This window comes from Pan troglodytes, chromosome 2 (assembly GCF_028858775.2).
Source record: "Pan troglodytes isolate AG18354 chromosome 2, NHGRI_mPanTro3-v2.0_pri, whole genome shotgun sequence".
Classification (NCBI taxonomy): Eukaryota; Metazoa; Chordata; class Mammalia; order Primates; family Hominidae; genus Pan; species Pan troglodytes.
In genome coordinates, this window is record NC_086015.1 from 184,949,676 (window position 1) to 184,968,325 (window position 18,650).

At 41.5% G+C, this 18,650-nt stretch overlaps 1 long non-coding RNA gene across 1 annotated transcript; it reads left to right on the forward strand.

Annotated features, from left to right (window-relative positions):
• The first annotated feature begins 1,063 nt into the window (after nt 1–1,063).
• Nucleotides 1,064–18,188, forward strand: LOC107970853 (uncharacterized). The gene is made up of 3 exons (XR_001713815.4): nt 1,064–1,502; nt 5,624–5,751; nt 17,771–18,188. It is a non-coding gene; the product is annotated as an uncharacterized LOC107970853 (long non-coding RNA).
• Nucleotides 18,189–18,650: the final 462 nt, after the last annotated feature.

Below are 18,650 nucleotides of genomic sequence, written 5' to 3' on the forward strand. Positions count from 1 at the left end.
ATCTTTCTGAAAATCAGTTTTCATGCATTTACTTTGGATAAAAACAAAGTGCTTCATAGAATTAATTGAGAAAATAAATTAATGGAGCTAGGTCCGGCACATAATAGTACTCAGAAAATGACAGTGGTGATCATTACTAATAATAATGATATGAAGTCTTCATCTTTGAGGAATGCTCAGTATAGCAGCAGGAAAACATGTACAGGAATAAAGTTTGTGCTCACATACTTTTGCTGTGTTTCAGTATTAAAAAGGCAAAATTGATGAAGCCTACATGAAGAGAATAAGATCAGGGAAGTCTTCGAAGAGAAGTGGTTGACTCTCATCTTGAAAGATGGGTAGAAATTCTCCAAGAGGGAAAGGGAGAGGAATGGTTCAGGCAGAGGAGGAAGCACAAGGCAGGCACACAGGTATGGAAGTGTGAGGCTTGGGCAGGGACACTGCCTTATGTCTTGAGCATAGCACTGTCACATGGTGAGAATGGTGGGAGATGGGGTGGAAAGGTAGTGCGCTTCAGATTATAAATGGCTTTGTACACACAAATGCCACTGGTGGTGGTTTTTGAGCCAAAGACAGACAGTGCAGTTGTCCTGTACCTCTTCCATTGTCCTCTCAGAGTCACTGTTCATTCACCTCCACCTGCTTGTGACCTAGAGGGACGACCTGTTGTAGACAACATCAATGAGCTTCTTTGGCCTTTGGCTTCCAGCAGGGTTTGGCCAATGAAGACAGAGGGAAGAAATCAAAAGGAGAGAGACTGAAATTAGGATATATATTCTCTTGACAGCACCTGTCAGGCAGCCCTTCCCACATGGCTCTGACTCCCTGGGATTGGGACTCACTCCCGCTCCTTGCAGCTTCTGACAGAGAGGTGGCAAATGTGCCTCACCAATACCAGCACCAAGGGATAGAACCATCTTCTTGCTGTTTACAAATATTCCTTTTATGAACTTTCTCCAAACTACCCAATGTGAGGTGCCAAATGTTATGTGCCAGCCCCCTGATTGACGCATAACTTAAATAAATAATAAAATAAATGTGACTGTGGGGAGAGCTAAGGCAAAGAGACCTTAGCACAAGTGGCATAAGACACGAAGTTCCAGGGCATACGGTTTATATAAAAAACAATGGTCTGTTGATTGCTTTGTGGCTGTTAGTCTGAAACCAGCTGGAGACCTGGCATGGCTTCTTGGAGAGTGTCCTCAATTTGGTCTCAGAATGAGTCACTCATGAGAGGATTGAAGGGCAACACTGTGAAATGCTGTTCCCCATCTTCATGGGTAGATTGGCCTCAAGGAGAAGGCCTTGAAATAATCTGTCTCATGTCAAGACAGTTATTCTTCTTAGGATGGCTGCCAGGGAATAGATGAAAGGCAGAAGTGGCGATGGGTGACTGATGTGGCACACTTATGAAGAAAAGCCTCTTTTTCCATGCTTGTTTTTCCTCCCCAAGGAGCCAACAGAGTTTCTATTCTCCAACTCTGCTCTTCACCTTACCCAAGGTATGTGGGAACTGGTTACTCTCTCTTCTTTCACTCCTGTCCATGGTGGGCTCTAAAAGAATGAGATGCAACCATTTACTTTTTATGGCTGTCCTCAGGGGGTTTGGATATTGAGCCTTAGTTTTAATTATGTAATGAAAACACATGTTTCTTATTGCAGGAGTTTTAGACAGCAGTGTAGAGGAGGGAGAGATGGGGTGAGGATGTAAGGGGAGAGAGGACTAAGTGACTTCCACTGAGCAGTAATTACAGTGGAGAGTAGAAGACCATTCTCAGACCTTAGAGGCATAGCTGGAAGCATTTCATTCAATAATCACTTAGTATTGCGAGCTGTGTATGCGGGCACTGCTGGGATTTGGGTAAATATAAAGTGAAATGGAGGGGGGATAGTGTGGGAAGAGGGGTGAGACCCGTAGACAAATATGTGAGTAGATGAAGGAAGAGGCATGGGAGTGTAGAAGACAAAGAGATGAGATCGTGTTGTGGGAACTGACCCTTTGAGACAGAATTTGAATTGGGTCTTGAAAGATGGGTAGACATGGAAATGGCAGGGGATTTCTTGGTCCTATTCCCCATCTTTACTGCCTCTCTTGCCCTGCCTTTCCAAAGCAATGAACCTGCTTCATTGTTTGTAGAGAACAATGTCAAATATTTGATAAATAAGTAGATACAATATAACAAGGACATTTCTCAGAGTGTATGTGGGATCTGAGACAAATCATAAATTTTGCAAAGCCTACCTTCATCACCTCAACCACACCAGCAGTACATAAATATTTACTTTTAATTAAAGAATTAATACATAACTAAATTTTGGTTGTAAAAAGAAAACTCAAACTTTATTTTTATTTTTATTTTTTGAGGCGGAGTCTCACTCTGTCGCCAGGCTGGAGTGCAGTGGCATGATCTCGGCTCACTGCAACCTCCGCCTCTTGGGTTCAAGCTATTCTCGTGCCTCAGCCTCCTAAATAGCTAGGATTACAGGCATGCGCCACCACACCCAGCTAATTTTTTTTTTTTTTTTTGGTAGAGACGGAGTTTCACCATGTTGGCCAGGATGGTCTCAGTCTCCTGACCTCATGATCTGCCTGTCTAAGCCACCCAAAGTGCTGGGATTACAAGCGTGAGCCGCTGTGCGTGGCTGAAAAATCAAATTTTATAGGCATAACAGAAGTTCCCTTTGAAACCACCACACCCAAGCCCATATTTACCTCTTAAAATACATTGTTCTGTGTGTGAGCCTGTGGCTACATAATGGTATCATACTGTGGGTTCATCTGTAGTCTCTGTTGATCACTCAATATATTTTGGGGCTCATTTTGAGTTGCTTCACACAAATGTACCTGCATTGTCTTAAATTCTTGTCTAGTATTTGTGGAGATAGTTTTGGAAACACTTTCCTTAACTGTTTCTGAAAGTTTCCTAACGGTAAGAGTCATCCAGAAATAAATATTCAGCTCTCACCCCTAAGAGAGTCTAGTTTCATGGGACTGGGAAGGGGGTTGGAGAAATTCTTTTCTTTTTCTTTTTTTTTTTGTGTGTTTGTTTGTTTGTTTGTTTTTGAGATGCAGTCTAACTCTGTTACCTAGGCTGGAGTGCAGTGGCATGATCTCAGCTCACCGCAACCTCCGTCTCCCAGGTTCAAGTGATTCTCCCGTCTCAGCCCCCCGAGTAGCTGGGATTACAGGCACCCACCACCATGCTTGGCTACTTTTTTTTTTTTTTGTATTTTTAGTAGAGACGGGGTTTCACCATGTTGGCCAGGCTGGTTTCGAACTCCTGATCCCAGGTGATCCACCCACGTTGGCCTCCCAAAGTGCTGGGATTACAGGCGTGAGCCACGGAGCCTGGCCGAGAAATTATTTTCTATCAATATCCTAGGTGATTTTTATTATTCAGCAAGTCTGGAAACATTATCATGGTTTTTTGAATTATTTCCATATTAAAGATAATTTAAGTAGTTTAAATTTTTTATATTACAAACAATGCTACAATACGTATCCTTGTACATTCTTCCTAGTGCACATCTGAGGTCAATGCCAAGAAATAGAATTGATTGGTCATGTGGTGTGTGCATTTGTTATTATATTAATACTGAAAAATTGCCTCCTGATGGGGATGTGCCAATGTGTGGGACCATCACTGTCTCATCAACATTTGTTCTTCTTATATTAAAAAGATAAATCATGTCCACTCTTTCATCACTTCCTAACATCAAGTTTTACCAGAACTCATAATTACACCCTGCCTTTCCCAATCTAGTCTTTATTATTCTAGTTAAGGGAATTAAAACTCACCCAGAAATTCATGCCAGAAATCTAAGAGGCTTCTAAGACTCTTCTTACTTCTCACTCCCCAGCACTAATTGATGGCAAACTTGAGCAATTCTACTACTTAATGACTCCTGCATGTATTGTCACTACCTAATTCAATTCTGTCTTTTTTCTTTTTTAAATTTTTAAATTTTTTTTTTTTTTTTTTTTTTTTTTTTTAGATGGAGTCTCACTCTGTCACCCAGGCTGGAGTGCAACGGCATGGTCTTGGCTCACTGCAACTTCTGCCTCCCGGGTTCAAGTGATTCTCCTGCCTCAGCTTCCCAAGTAGCTGGGACTACAGGCACATGCCACCACACCCAGCTAATTTTGGTATTTTTAGTAGAGATGGGGTTTCACTATGTTGGCCAGGCTGGTCTTGAACTCCTGACCTCGTGATCTGCCTGCCTTGACCTCCCAAAGTGTTGGGATTACAGGCATGAGCCACTGCGTCCAGCCTATTTTTTTTCTTCGTTTCAGACAATGTAATAAACCCCTGCATGGGTCTTCCTGCTCTTCCTTCCACTCCTTCCTAAAATTCGCACATGTGAATTATATATAATTATATCAGCTCATTATTACAACTCTCCAATGAATACCAACTGCCATTAGAATCAACTTTAAAGTATCTGCAAAGATTATAAACTCAACTATCTATTGCTTAATTCTTATCAAACTCTTGTTTGATAGAAATGTTATTTATGAGGCTGGGTGTGATGGCTCATGCCTGTAATCCCAGCACTTTGGGAGGCCGAGGCGGGCAAATCACGAGGTCAGGAGATTGAGACCATCCTGGCTAACATGGTGAAACCCCGTCTCTACTAAAAATACAAAAAATTAGCCGGGCGTGGTGGCGGGCACCTACAGTCCCAGCTACTCGGGAGGCTGAGGCAGGAGAATGGCGTGAACCCGGGAGGCAGAGCTTGCAGTGAGCCAAGATCGCGCCCTTGCACTCCAGCCTGGGTGACAGAGCAAGACTCTGTCTCAAAAAAAAAAAAAAATGTTATTTATGAAGAATTGTTTGAAGGACATGCAGGTTGTCCATTTGCCTAACTATTCTAGATTTTACTCATTGAAAAATCATACCAAATACTTGGTCAATGTTATTGTGGTTCTCTGTAGACTTGCTTTCCATGAGTTATTACTTGCTTTATATGTCATGTCCAAGTTTTCCTTCTGAGAGACACTGCAAAAAAGTATTTCTAGATTTGCAATATCTGGAACAGTGCTTTGTTTACATAAATATTGTCATATATTTGTATATACACCTACACACACATACATCAGATTGAAACTATGGGGAAAAAGTCAAACTTAAACATCTGTCCCATGTTTTTTCTGGTTTATTTTTATCTACTATACATTATGTAACCCCAGACCTACTTACTTTTCCTTGCATGAACTAAGTTTTTTTTTTTTTTTTTTTTTTTTTAATATTTCTGTGCTCTATCTCCTGCCTGGACTCCTTTTCCTATTCACCTTTTATTAAGCTGAGAAACTCTAACTCAGCCAGAAGACCAATTCAGAGTCAGTCCAGGCAAGCTGGAGTTGCTCCTTCCTCTATGTTCCCATAGCACACCGCATATCAATCTTTGCAGTTATTTGTTTCTGTGTCCACCCCCTCCTCTAGATTGTGTACTTTTCTAAGTAGGACATACGTGTTCTTCAACTTTGTATCCCTTGTATCACCTAATAGAAAACGTGGAATCTCACATAGTAGTTGTTTAATAAATATTTGTTGAAAACATGTATATATAGCTGGAGGTATTTGGGTATGAGCAGAGGCAACTTCTTTTACTTTCCTTTCAGTCATTAAAGTCACCTGGAGTCACGGAAATGACCATGATTGCCTGAACTTTCATGACTTCTGTGGATAACTGTGGTTGCAGAAAAGAGAAAACCTGGACCGTGAGGGACATTTCACTCCCTGGGCTTTGGTACATGGTACATGTGTGGTTGGATGTGTGTTGCCAGAAAACAGCCTGCCATGTCTGAGGCTATGCTCCCAGACTAGCAGCCTGGGTTACAGGGGAAGAGCTGAAGTTGGGTTGGGGAAGTTTAATATACTATACTTTTTAAATTTTTTTACTTTTGGCTAATATTTATCTATTTATTTATTTTTATTTTTTGTAGAGACAGGGTTTTGCCATGTTGCCCTGGCTGGTCTCAAACTACTGAGCTTGAGAATCTGCTTGTCTTGGCCTCCCAAAGAGCTAGGATTACAGGCATGAGCCATCGAGCCTGGCTCCTTTTATTCTTTTCACGACACTACCTCTTCCTAGGAGAGGCTTAAAAAACCTTGAATAGTTCTCGCTTCGGCAGCATATATACTAAAAAACCTCCCAAAAGTGCTGGGATTACTGTGCCCAGCCAAAATATCTTAATATATATTTTGAAAAAGAAGGCAAAATTTTTAAAAACAAATAAAGCAAACAAAGGACCCATCACAACCAATACAATAAAAAGAGGAATGATTGTGTGTAGAAAGAAGGAAATCATCATTAGATGTCCCATGGGTATGGTCAAAAGCAGAATGAAACTAGTAATTTTGACTGGACATGTGTCTTCACATTTGGAAGGGACGGGGAGAGAAAAGGAAAGCAAGAATGGCATCTGCTGACTGGAAAGGCCTCACTGTTTTTTTTTTTTTTTTTTTTTTTTTGGAGACAGTGTCTTGCTCTGTCACCCAGGCTGGAGTGCAATGGCACAATCTCGGCTCACTGCAACCTCTGCCTCGGCCTCCCAAAGTGCTGGGATTACAGGCGTGAGCCACCACGCCCTGTCCCAGGCCTCGCTCTTGACTCTTGGTTATGGCTCCCCAGGAGGGCTTAGTTAACCTCCAGAAAGTTTCATTAAGGGATTCTCTTTTAAGGTAACTGTGGATTTCTTTCTTGAAATATAAGTACATGTGTCAAAACTCAACATGTAATTGCTTCTTAAAGGTTAGTTGCAAAACAGCACTGCAAATTATTTTAATGAACTTTTCACATACTGTAATATCAAAATTCGATGGCCTGTCTTGCATGTTGAATGAGTCTACCCATACATGATTTTGTACATTATATATTCTTAGTTTAGAAAATGTGGGTACACATGTTCTCACTCATAGGTAGGAATTGAATAAAGAGAACACATGGACACAGGAAGGGGAACATCACACACCGGGGACTGTTGTGGGGTGGGGGGAGGGGGGAGGGATGGCATTAGGAGATATACCTAATGCTAAATGACGAGTTAATGGGTGCAGCACACCAACACGGCACATGTATACATATGTAACAAACCTGCACCTTGTGCACGTGTACTCTAAAACTTAAAGTATAATAATAATAACAAAAAAGAAAATGTGGGTTCAATGATTTCTGATGATCTTTTCATCATTGACCTAATATAAAAAAATCACGTACATCAGTATCACCACTGATCTCTTGAAAAAATCATTAAGTATTGTGAATCTATCAGTCTCATCACAGCAGATAAACATCTCTAGCATTCTACTTTTCACTTAAAAGCGTAGATTAGGCCTGGCGCGGTGGCTCACGCCTGTAATCCCAGCACTTTCCGAGGCCGCGGCGGGCGGATCACAAGGTCAGGAGATCAAGACCATCCTGGCTAACATGGTGAAACCCCGTCTCTACTAAAAATACAAAAAATCAGCCAGGTGTGGTGGTGGGCACCTGTAGTCCCAGCTACTTGGGAGGCTGAGGTAGAAGAATGGCGTGAACCTGGGAGGCGGAACTTGGAGTGAGCCGAGATCACGCCACTGCCCTCCAGCCTGGGTGACAGAGTGAGACTCCGTCTGAAAAACAAAAACAAAAACAAAAACAAAAACAAAAACAAAAAAGCGTGGATTATATCACTGGCAACAGATATGCCTAATACTTAAGTTTGAATAACCTGTTCCTTATTTTTTTTTCCAAATATGCATCTGTGTAAGAATGGATTTTCTCCATATACTTAGCCACAACATAGAACAACAAATTAAATACAAAAGCAAATATGAGAATCCAGCTATTATACCAGACATTAGAGATATTTGAAAAAATGCAGAACAATGCCATTCTTCTCACTATATATTTTGTTTTAGAAAATACAGCTCTTTCATTAAATATAATTTATTTATAATATTTAAAAAAGGGATTCTCTTATTTCCTATATAAAGATTTTTAATTTGGGATTCTTCTCAATTTTTGAGCCTGAGTTTCTGTTTCTGATTGAGTTAGTGCCAAGTTGTGTTATTTCATTTTATTGGACTAACAAGAAAAGATTATTGGTAGATCTGACATGTAAGAGACATGCTAGAACCATGCAAAGGCCAAGGAGATATGCAGCTATCTGTGAAAGAAGGCTTTACAGAAAATCAGTGAGAAATTGGGTCATCAACCAGCACCAAGTAACCTGGGCACAGAGACCCATGAGAACGTGCTATAGCATGCACTCCTGAAGAGCTGTAATTTGGTTTCAGCGAAATGTTACCAACTGTCACATTAAATTAGTGTTCAGTTGAATTTTACTGGTCTTGTTATTTGTTTTGCATTTATATTTATTTTGACTGTATTTATTAATTTAGCCTTTTCCAAGTTCTATGTATTTAAGAAATTAATAAATAATTAAATAACATTATAATAAAAATTGTCTAAGTCAACATTAGACCCCTAAGAGTCTGGTGGGGTTTTTTGTTGTTGTTTCTCCTTTAAAAGGAGTCTATACCTTGTTCAAGATTGAGAAGCATTGATCTAAAGCCTCCCACCTCAAACAATTGGGCAATTGGTGTAATTAGAACTCTGCTGCAACAGCAGAAACACTTTGGCTTGTAGGCTCCCACAATGGCCAAGTAAGCCTTGGCCATCTGAAATGGAAACTGACATTAATTGTCCAATATTGGCAAAAGGCCTTACACATTAAACCTCATTTAATCCTCACAACTGCCATTGTCCCAATTTAACAGATGGAAACAAACAGGCTCCGAGAGGTTAAGGAAGTTACACAAGGTCCGATCCAGGTTACTGCTGCAGTGAGATTCTAACCTAAATATGTAGAGCTCCAAAAGCCAGCCACTCACTCCTTTTTAAACTTTTTAGATTTTTTTTTTTATATTTGCATCAAAGTAATATATGGCTGCAGTTTAAAGTACAAAAAGGGGTCGGGTGCGGTGTCTCATGCCTGTAATCCCAGCACTTTGGGAGGCTGAGGCGGGTGGATCACGAGATCAGGAGTTGGAGACCAGCCTAGTCAAGATGGTGAAACCCCATCACTACCAAAAATATAAAAATTAGCTACGCATGGTGGCGGGCACCTGTAATCCCAGAGGCTGAGGCGGAGAATTGCTTGAATCCGGGAGGCGGAGGTTGCAGTGAGCTGAGATGGCGCCACTGCACTCCAGCCTGGGCGACAGAGCGGCGGTCTCAAAAAATAAAATAAGGTTCCACAAGGTTGATGAGGAAAAGCAGTGATTCTCTACCTCCCTGTCTCCTGCATCCCCCTCTCCAGAGGCAATTGCTGTCATGTATCTGTGTGTGCTTTTCATGTTTGCTTTTATGTTTCTATATAACATGTTTATATTGCTAACTTCTTCATTTTTCAGTTTTAGGTGCCAAAAAATAACTTCCCACTGCAGAAGAGGAGGTTAATTCTCTTTCTCCCTGCCTCTCCCACACCCCTGTCCATACCACACTCCCTGTCCCCCTCTCCTTCCAACATTCTTATGTCATAATTTTTGCCTGGTCAGCATTAGGGTTTACATCACAATGATTCTTCACAGCTGAGTCATACTGTAAACCATGACATTGCTTTTTCTTTCTTATACAACTTTTGTTTCCCTGATAATTATTTTATTTTTTCCTTTTGCTTTGTTTTTCTTTTCTGGGTTTTATTTTAATCATTAGTTCAATGTGTGCTCTTTGGTATTTGTATTCTCTTAGGATGTTCAGACACATCACATAGTCTCCCAATTTTATCTCCCTGAAGATTCGCTCCTGGAGCTTTATGATGTGTCCCACCTTGGACTAGCTGCTCTCAGAGATTCCCTTCACTATCGCTCTGGAATTTCCCTTTAACAGTCTCTGTGAATTCTGCTTCCTGTATCCATTGCTTCCTCTTTCTGGTTTACTGACAACATTCTAATAGCTTTCTGAGAAAGGGAAGAAGACAAGTAAATGTTTTGAAAACTTGTAATTCCCAAAATGTCTTTTTTTTTTTTCCCTACCATCATACATGTTAAAAGTTTTGTTAGATATAAAGTTCTGTGTTAGTAATCATTTTCCTTTAGAATTTTGAGGACATTATTCTTTTGCTTTCTAACTTCCAGTGTTGTTATTAAAAAGTCTGGATATCTTTTGTTGTGACTTTTTTTTCTTTCTCTGGAAGCTTGTAAGACCTTTTCATCTCCATGATATTATATTTTTCTATGATATGCCTTAGTCTGGGTTTGTTTTCATCCTTTTTGTTGGATACCCAGTAAATCCTTTTGAATCTGAAAACTCATATCCTCTGGACTAGGTATAATTTTAAAATTATTTCCTTGTAAGTTTCTATTTTATTTATATTTATTTAGTTTTTGGAACTCCTGTTCTTTGGCTATCATATCTTCAGGGTTGTCTTTTAATTTTACCTTTGCTTTTCTATTTTCTAACTCTTTGTCTTTTTGCTTTACTTTCAGGACTAGTTTTATTGTCCAGTCTTCTATTGACTTTTTCATATTTTTTAATTTCCAATAATTCCTTTTTGTTTTCTAAATGTTCATTAAAAATAATATTTTGTCCTTGTTTCATAACTGCAATATTTTACCTGATGGTATTCAAATATTTTGGGTTTTTATTTTTATTGTATAATCTTTGTTTCACTCAAGTTGCTTTCTTCTATTCATTTGATTCACTTACTGTTTTAATGTTAAAGGCCTTTTTTTTTTTTCAGCCTTGGTTGTTTACTTGTATCTAAGACAGAGGTGTCCAATATTTTGGCTTCCCTGGGCCACAATGGAAGAAGAATAGTCTTGGGCCACACATAAAATACACTAATGCTAACAATAGCTGATGAGCTAAAAAATAAAAATAAAAATACGCCGGGCATGGTGGCTCACACCTGGAATCCCAGAACTTTGGGACGACGAGGCAGGCGGATCACAAGGTTAGGAGATCGAGACCATCCTGGCTAACACGGTGAAACCCCGTCTCTACTAAAAATACAAAATAAATAAATAAATAAATAAAATTAGCTGGGCGTGGTGGCGGGCGCCTGTAGTCCCAGCTACTCGGGAGGCTGAGGCAGGAGAATGGCGTGAACCCGGGTGGCGGAGCTTGCAGTGAGCCGAGATCACACCACTGCACTTCAGCCTGGGCAACAGAGTGAGACTCCGTCTCAAAAAAAAAAAAAAGAAAAAAAAAACCCACGTCAACTCCTGCCCATGTCCCCATGTATACATTTTATTATTTCAGTTAGTAGGGAAAATAAAATGTTCAGTGAAAAGAAATAAAATGCCCTTAAACCCACTAAAGAGTTTCAGGAAAAGTAGTTAGTTGAATTTTGAATCCATTTATTTTCACTAGCAACACAAATAGTTAGAAGTGTCAGGGACTCACTGTGAGAGAGAGAAAAAAAAGAATTAATTTTTTATCAGAAGGTAATAGGACGAAGCCTTGCTAACTCAATTCCATTGCTCTGTAGAATTAACTTCCGCAGGTCAGATGCCGCTTGCATTGACTACAAGCCAAATAGGGTCAACACAGATTGGGCGTAAAATACATGAACATTTCCTGATACAAGAGAATGCAGGTTTAGACTTCCTTTTTTAGCTTTTCTTTTTCTCTACATTTGTCCACTCCCCTCCAAAAAGACCCACCAAACACCTGTCTTGCTAATGTGCTAGTAGAAAAACTCACTAAAGGAGGTACTCCAGGTTAAATATCCTTCTATGTATTAGTTGCACAAAGCACGACTACCCATTTTTGAGATTTTGGCAAATTGTGTTTTCCAACCAGGGCTACTGGGACCTGTTCCTCCTCATGCTTTGCTTCTGCTCTTCACTAAAGAGTTATTTATTCTTTAAGCAATTGTGTACTGCCTTCTTTTTATAGATAATTAGATCTGTCAGGTATGTCTCCCATTGAGAATGAGGTTCATCATAAATAAGTTTATTAATCTCAAGGAATAAGGGAATGGTTGCATTTACTAAGAGTCTCAAAAGCACACTGTTCAAAATGCAAACTGTTTAAAATGACTGTGATGGTGGTTAGCACAGTGTCATATACGGTGTGAATACCACAGCGTGTTATGTTCTGGAGACAATTGGCGAGGGAATTTGTCAGTCTCCTCATCTTAGAACATTCTTTGGGCCTCCAACTTTCTTCTTTTCCACATTTTTCTTTCTCTTGCCTTTTCCTTCTTGATCACCTATGCTCTTGATCAGGCAAAATGAGGAGTCATCAGGGATACAATTGCTGATACTAAATCTAGCATTGTTTTGAAGTGTGGCCTGACTCAGCTGTGGGAATTAAAGTTTGTATCATGGAAACAGAGTGATAAGAAGTCAAAGGTCCTGGGTTCTAATTCTGGCCTTAACATTTCTTATCCTTTTCACTTTGGGCATGTCTGTTTTGGCATGGGGAAACATGCCCAGACTTTGCAGTCAGATAGACTGAATTTGGATCCTAGGTCATACTTTCTACCTGAGTGGTACCTGTGGAGAGTTGTCAGTACAATGAAAACATCCTTTGCTTTGTCAACATGACTTCTTCTTGCCATCGGCCTACTTCTTCTCTCTGTCTGAGTGTTAAGAAGGTAGAGTTAGAGAAGCACTTTGTCCTTTTGCCTGTCCTTTTTCATCCTTCTTTTTCCTAAACTCTGCATCACATACCACAGTGCTCCATGGCATCTCTTTTTTTTTTTTTTTTTTTTTTTTTTTTTTAAATGGAGTCTCGTTCTTGTCGCCCAGGCTGGAGTGCAATGGTGTGATCTCAGCTCACTGCAACCTCTGCTTCTGGGTTCAAGCGATTCTCCCGCCTCAGCCTCCCAAGTAGCTGTAGCTGGGATTACAGGCATCTGCTACTATGCCCAGCTGATTTTTAGTAGAGACAGGGTTTCACCATGTTGGCCAGGCTGATTTCGAACTGCTGACCTCAGTTGATCTGCCTGCCTTGGCCTGCCAAAGTGCTGGGATTATAGGCGTGAGCCACTGCGCCCAGCCAGCACCTCCCTTTCTGACTGTGCATGCAGCATGGACAGCCACCCCTGTCCTTGGCTACCGAGCCTTTTCCCCATTGCCTAGGTTGGACCACTCCCACTTTCTCTCCCAGGGCTTTCTTCTCCCAGGCCAAATGATTCCAGTGCTAATTGTGGGGCAATTATCCCAGCTCTAAATGAAAGAATAAATAGAATGTTAAGGAGAAGAAATGGTGGAGTGGTGGCACTGGCAGTGACTAAGCAGGAAAGGACAAGAAAAAGACAGTAGCAGAGAGGCAGTGGTGAAGACAAAGCTTCCACCAGTACATATGGAAAAGTTAAAGAGTCTGAAACTTTTCATAAAATGTATTTAATTATTTTACTCTGAGATTATGGCCTCTCAACAGTTTTTGTGTTAGCATGTTCTTTCTTTTATGAGTTGATGGTAATACAATAAAGAGTTAGTAAGTTGGTTTGTAATGTGATTATCATTAGTTTTAATGACATTGTAGTGGTCTGGGAAATCTCAATGGCTGCCCGAGAGGTTAAGAACCCTTATTGGCTTTGGAGTCAGAGTCTAGGCTTAAACACTACTTTGTGTCTTTGGGCAAGTTACTTAAACTTCTGGGTCTTAATTTCCTCATCTGAAAATAATAATGCATGCCTCAAAGAGATTAAAGAAGATAATGAAAGGCACATGCTTAGTAGAAGGTTGAGAACACAGAACTCAATAACGTTAGCTTTTATTTTTATTAATATAAAGATAAAAGGAATTTATTTGTATTTGGATACCGGTTAAGGCGAGTAGTAAAAGCCTAATGTGTGGGAGTGAGTTTTAAGCATTGGCAGTTTGGCAAACATTTAGGGGGACTGGGTTGATTTTTCTCTAGTGTAACTGGCAAAGTGATGGACTTGGTGGCAGATTCGTGTTTAAATCTCAGCTCTGCAACCTCCTAGCAGAGTGACCTTGATGGTTGACCTTGGACCCTCATTTGAAAGATGGTAATACACTGGGTTCTTTAGAGGTACTATGTTAAGTCATGGGTAATAGTAATGACCCAGCACGGTGTAGAGATGTTGGCATAATTAATCCTTACAACAACCCTTTAAGGCAGGTTCTATTAATATTATTATTCCCAGTTAAATATAAAATGATCAAAGATAAGCTTAGTTGAGAGAGTGGCCTTTGAAGCCAACCTGGGTTCAAGGTGCCACCTATGTGACCTTCTGCAAGTTACTTGATTCTCTTTGAGGAATAACGATCCTCTTATGGAGACATTCTTTTTTTTTTTTTTGAGACGGAGTCTTGCTCTGTCGCCAGGCTGTAGTGCAGTGGCCCGATCTCAGCTCACTGCAACCTCCGCCTCCCAGGTGGACCTCGTGATCCACCCGCCTCGGCCTCCCAAAATGCTGGGGTTACAGGCGTGAGCCACCGCGCCCGGCCTGGCCCTCTTATGGAGACATTCTGATGATGCTCATAAGTGAATTAAATCTGGGAGGAGATACAATGTGCAAAGATAATGGCATCTATTTGGAGATGGAAAACTTTTTCCTAGTGTTTACGTTCTTAATTTATGTTCCTAACAGGCCACAGTTTGAATTTGTTGAAATTTTTTTCTTTTTTTGGAGACAGAGTTTTGCTCTTGTTGCCCAGGCTGGAGTGCAATGGTGCGGTCTTGGCTCACTGCAACCTCTGCCTCCCAGGTTCAAGCAATTCTCTTGCCTCAGCCTCCCAAGTAGCTGGGATTACAGATGCCCACCACCACACCCAGCTAATTTTTTTTTTTTTTTTTTTTTTTGAGACGGAGTCTCACTCTTGTCGCCCAAGCTGGAGTGCAATGGCATGATCCTGGCTCATTGCAACCTCTGCCTCCCAGGTTCAAGTGATTCTCCTGCCTCAGCTTCCCGATTAGCTGGGATTACAAGTGCCCGCCATGACGCCCAGCTAATTTTTTGTACTTTTAGTAAAGACAGGGTTTCACCATGTTGGCCAGGCTGGTCTCAAACTCCTGACCTCAGGTGATCCGCCTGCCTCGGCCTCCCAAAGTGCTGAGATTACAGGCATGAGCCACCGCACCAGGCTTTTTCTATTTTTAGTAGAGATGGGGTTTCATCACATTGACTAGGCTGGTCTCAAACTCCTGACCTCAGGTGATCCACCCACCTCAGCCTCCCAAAGTGCTGTTGAATTTTTATATATACACATAGTAAGAATTTATTTATTTATTTATTGAGACAGAGTCTTGCTCTTGTTGCCCAGGCTGGAGTGCAATGCTGCGATCTTGGCTCACCACAACCTCCGCCTCCCGGGTTCAAGCAATTCTCTTACCTCAGCCTCCCGAGTAGCTGGGATCGCAGGTGTGCGCCACCAAGCTTGGCTAATTTTGTATTTTTATTAGAGATGGGATATCTCCATGTTGGTCAGTCTGGTCTCAAACTCCTGACCTCAGGTGATCTGCCCACCTCGGCCTCCCAAAGTCCTGGGATTACAGGTGTGAGCCACCGTGCTCAGCCCATAGTAAGTATTTAATGAACATTTGTTTGCTGAGTTAGTATCCAGTTTGGAACTGACATACATTCCAAAAATAAATGTGCTAAGACACCATCTCAGCCCTCCAGTATCAGGCAGTCTCTTAGGGGAGACAGACACACATCACACTGGAGGGAAGTAAGCTTAGGAGATATACTTGAGTGCTCAGAGTTGGAGCAGCAGGCTGGGGGTAAAGGGGTAGTGTCGAGGAGGGGTGGCCAGGGAAGTTTTTTCAAAGGAACTGTCTCCAGAACTGAGTGTTGAAAGCTGAGTAGTCATTAGCTGAGTGAAGATAAGATGAAGTGCCTTCTAGGCCAGAAGTTGCAGAGTGGCAGCTTCCATTTGGTTGGCAGATGTGTTTTGATTACCCACAATTTAATTACTTGCCAACATTAAGAAACTGGAAATTTCACATAAAGATGATGATTTCTGGTTTCTCTTGAAAAAATGGGAAGATCTGAAGACTCTGGGCCCACATTCCTGCCTGGCCACAATCGCTGGTCCTGTGTATGGGCTACTCTCTTTGAATGGGCCATCTCACTAGACTCAAACCAGAAAACTGAGTTTTCCACTCCTCTTCGGTAGCAGGCCTAAGAGGCAAAGAAACAGCATGACATTTATTCCCACACCTGTTTGGTGTTGATCGGATGTAAAGTTTCTGATGTCTACCATCCAAAAGGCAGAAAAAAAGTGATTACAGATCATCACGAAATACACGGGATGCAGTGACTGACACCTGTAATCCCAGAACTTTGGGAGGCGGAGGCAGGCGGATCACCTGAAGTCAGGCATTAGAGACCAGCCTGACCAACATGGAGAAACTCCATCTCTACTAAAAATACAAAATTAGCTGGGTGTGGTGGCACACACCTGTAATCCCAGCTACTTGTGACACTGAGGGTGGAGAATCACTTCAACCCAGGAGGCAGAGGTTACAGTGAGCCGAGATTGTGCCATTGCACTCCAGCCTGGACAAGAAGAGTGAAACTGCATCACACACACACAAAAATAAATCATGAAATAAATAAATGGCTAGTCAATTGTTTTAAATGACAACAGAATAATCAGGAACATCAAGAAGAACTCTTCCCTTTTTTCAATTAATTTTTCAGCTCAGATGAGGTGTTGTTGTTGTTGTTGTTATTTTTCTAGACAGGACCTTACACTATCAACCAGGCTGGAGTGTGGTGGCACAATCATAGCTCATTGCAGCCTTAAATTACTGGGCTTAGGCAATTCTCCAGCCTCAGCCTTCTGAGGCGCTAAGACTACAGGTGAACAACTACCATGACTAGCAATTTAAAAAAAAATTTTTGGGGGAGTCCAAGGCGGGTGGATCATGAGGTCAGGAGCTCAAGACCATCCTGGCTAACACGGTGAAACCCCGTCTCTACTGAAAATACAAAAATTAGCCGGGCATGGTGGCGGGTGCCTGCAGTCCCAGCTACTTGGGAGTCTGAGGCAGGAGAATGGCGTGAACCCAGGAGGCAGAGCTTGCAGTGAGCCGAGATCACGCCACTGCACTCCAGCCTGGGTGACAGAGCAAGACTCTGTCTCCAAAAATAAAATAAAATAAAATTTTCTTTTTGTAGAAACAGGGGTCTCACTATGTTGGCCAGGCTGGTCTCAAACTCCTGACCTTAAGGGATCCTCCTGCTTCAGCCTCCCGAAGTGTTGGGATTAAAGGTGTGAACCACCGTGCCAGGCTAAAGGGCAATTTCTTTTATCATAATCTGTCTAAGGCCTAAATTTGAAATTTGCATGCTTTAAAACAATGATCCTCAAGCTTTGCTGATTTTTAAAAATACTGAGACCCAAGCCATATCCCAGGCTAATGATAGAACCTCTGCAGGTGAGACCCAGCCATCAGAATTGTTTCTTAAAAGTCCCCAGGTGGCCAGGTGCGGTGGCTCACGCCTGTAATCCCAGCACTTTGGGAGGACGAGGTGGGCGGATCACGAGGTCAGGAGATCGAGACCATCCTGGCTAACACGGTGAAACCCCGTCCCTACTGAAAATACAAAATGTTAGCCGGGTGTGGTGGCTGGCGCCTGTAGTCCCAGCTACTCGAGAAGCTGAGGCAGGAGAACGATGTGAACCCGGGAGGCAGAGGTTGCAGTGAGCCAAGATCGTGCCACTGCACTCCAGCCTGGGGAATAGAGCGAGACTCCATCTCAAAAAAAAAAAAAAAAAAAAAAGTCCCCAGGTGACTCTAATGAGCAGCTAATTTCTGAGAACCAGAAGTCTAATATGTCTGCCTTTTCCTCTAGGCCTCCCTACAGCGTTGGCTCAGCTCTAGCTACTTGGAAGGTCGTGGCAATGCTGTCTCAGAATGTCCATTTCTAGAGTACAGAGAAGAAATTCTAGCTTGACGTCCACGTGCATTTGTCTGTGTTTCAGAGGAAATTCCAATTCTAAACTCTTGGAAGAAACAATTTCTCGGCATGCTGAAGAGAATTGCTGTTTTTTGGCACCCGAAACACTTTTACCCGAGGGTTCTGATTATTTAAATAATTGGTATGCTATAACTATTCTGGTTGACAGAAATGTGGTTTAATGTAGATGAGTTGTAAAAACATGAGACAAACATGCTCCAGGCTAAAAATATCTGGATTAAAAAAGAAAAAGAAAAGAAGAGGTGGGAGAAGAGAGAGAGGGAGGGAGAAAGGAAGAAAAAAGGAAGGAAGGAAGGAAAGGAGGGAGGGAGGGAGGGAAGGAAGGGGAAAAGAGGGGAAAGCAGGCAGGCGAGCAACTAGCTCCCTGATTTTATTCCACTGACTTATTTAACATTTTAATCAAGTTTCTTCCTTTGGAGTAGCAATTTAGTGAATATGGCACGTTTTCAGATGTCTGGGTTCTTTTGGCTGACTGACTTACATAAAACTTTCAGTTACTGTGCACAATGTGTTGTTTCAGCATAGACCAAAACAATTTTTCATACAAGTATTTCTTTGAAAAAGAATTGCTGAAAAATATCCCGACTACCTAAACCCAATCTATACTTTTAACCGAGGACACTGAATTCTCTAGGCCCTAAGAGGAAATATCAGTGAAAACTGTAGCCTCTGTCTGCTTATAGTAATTCGTTGTAACAACACTTTTGGCCATCACACAAATGGATCATTGACTACAAATAAGGAACAGTGAAGA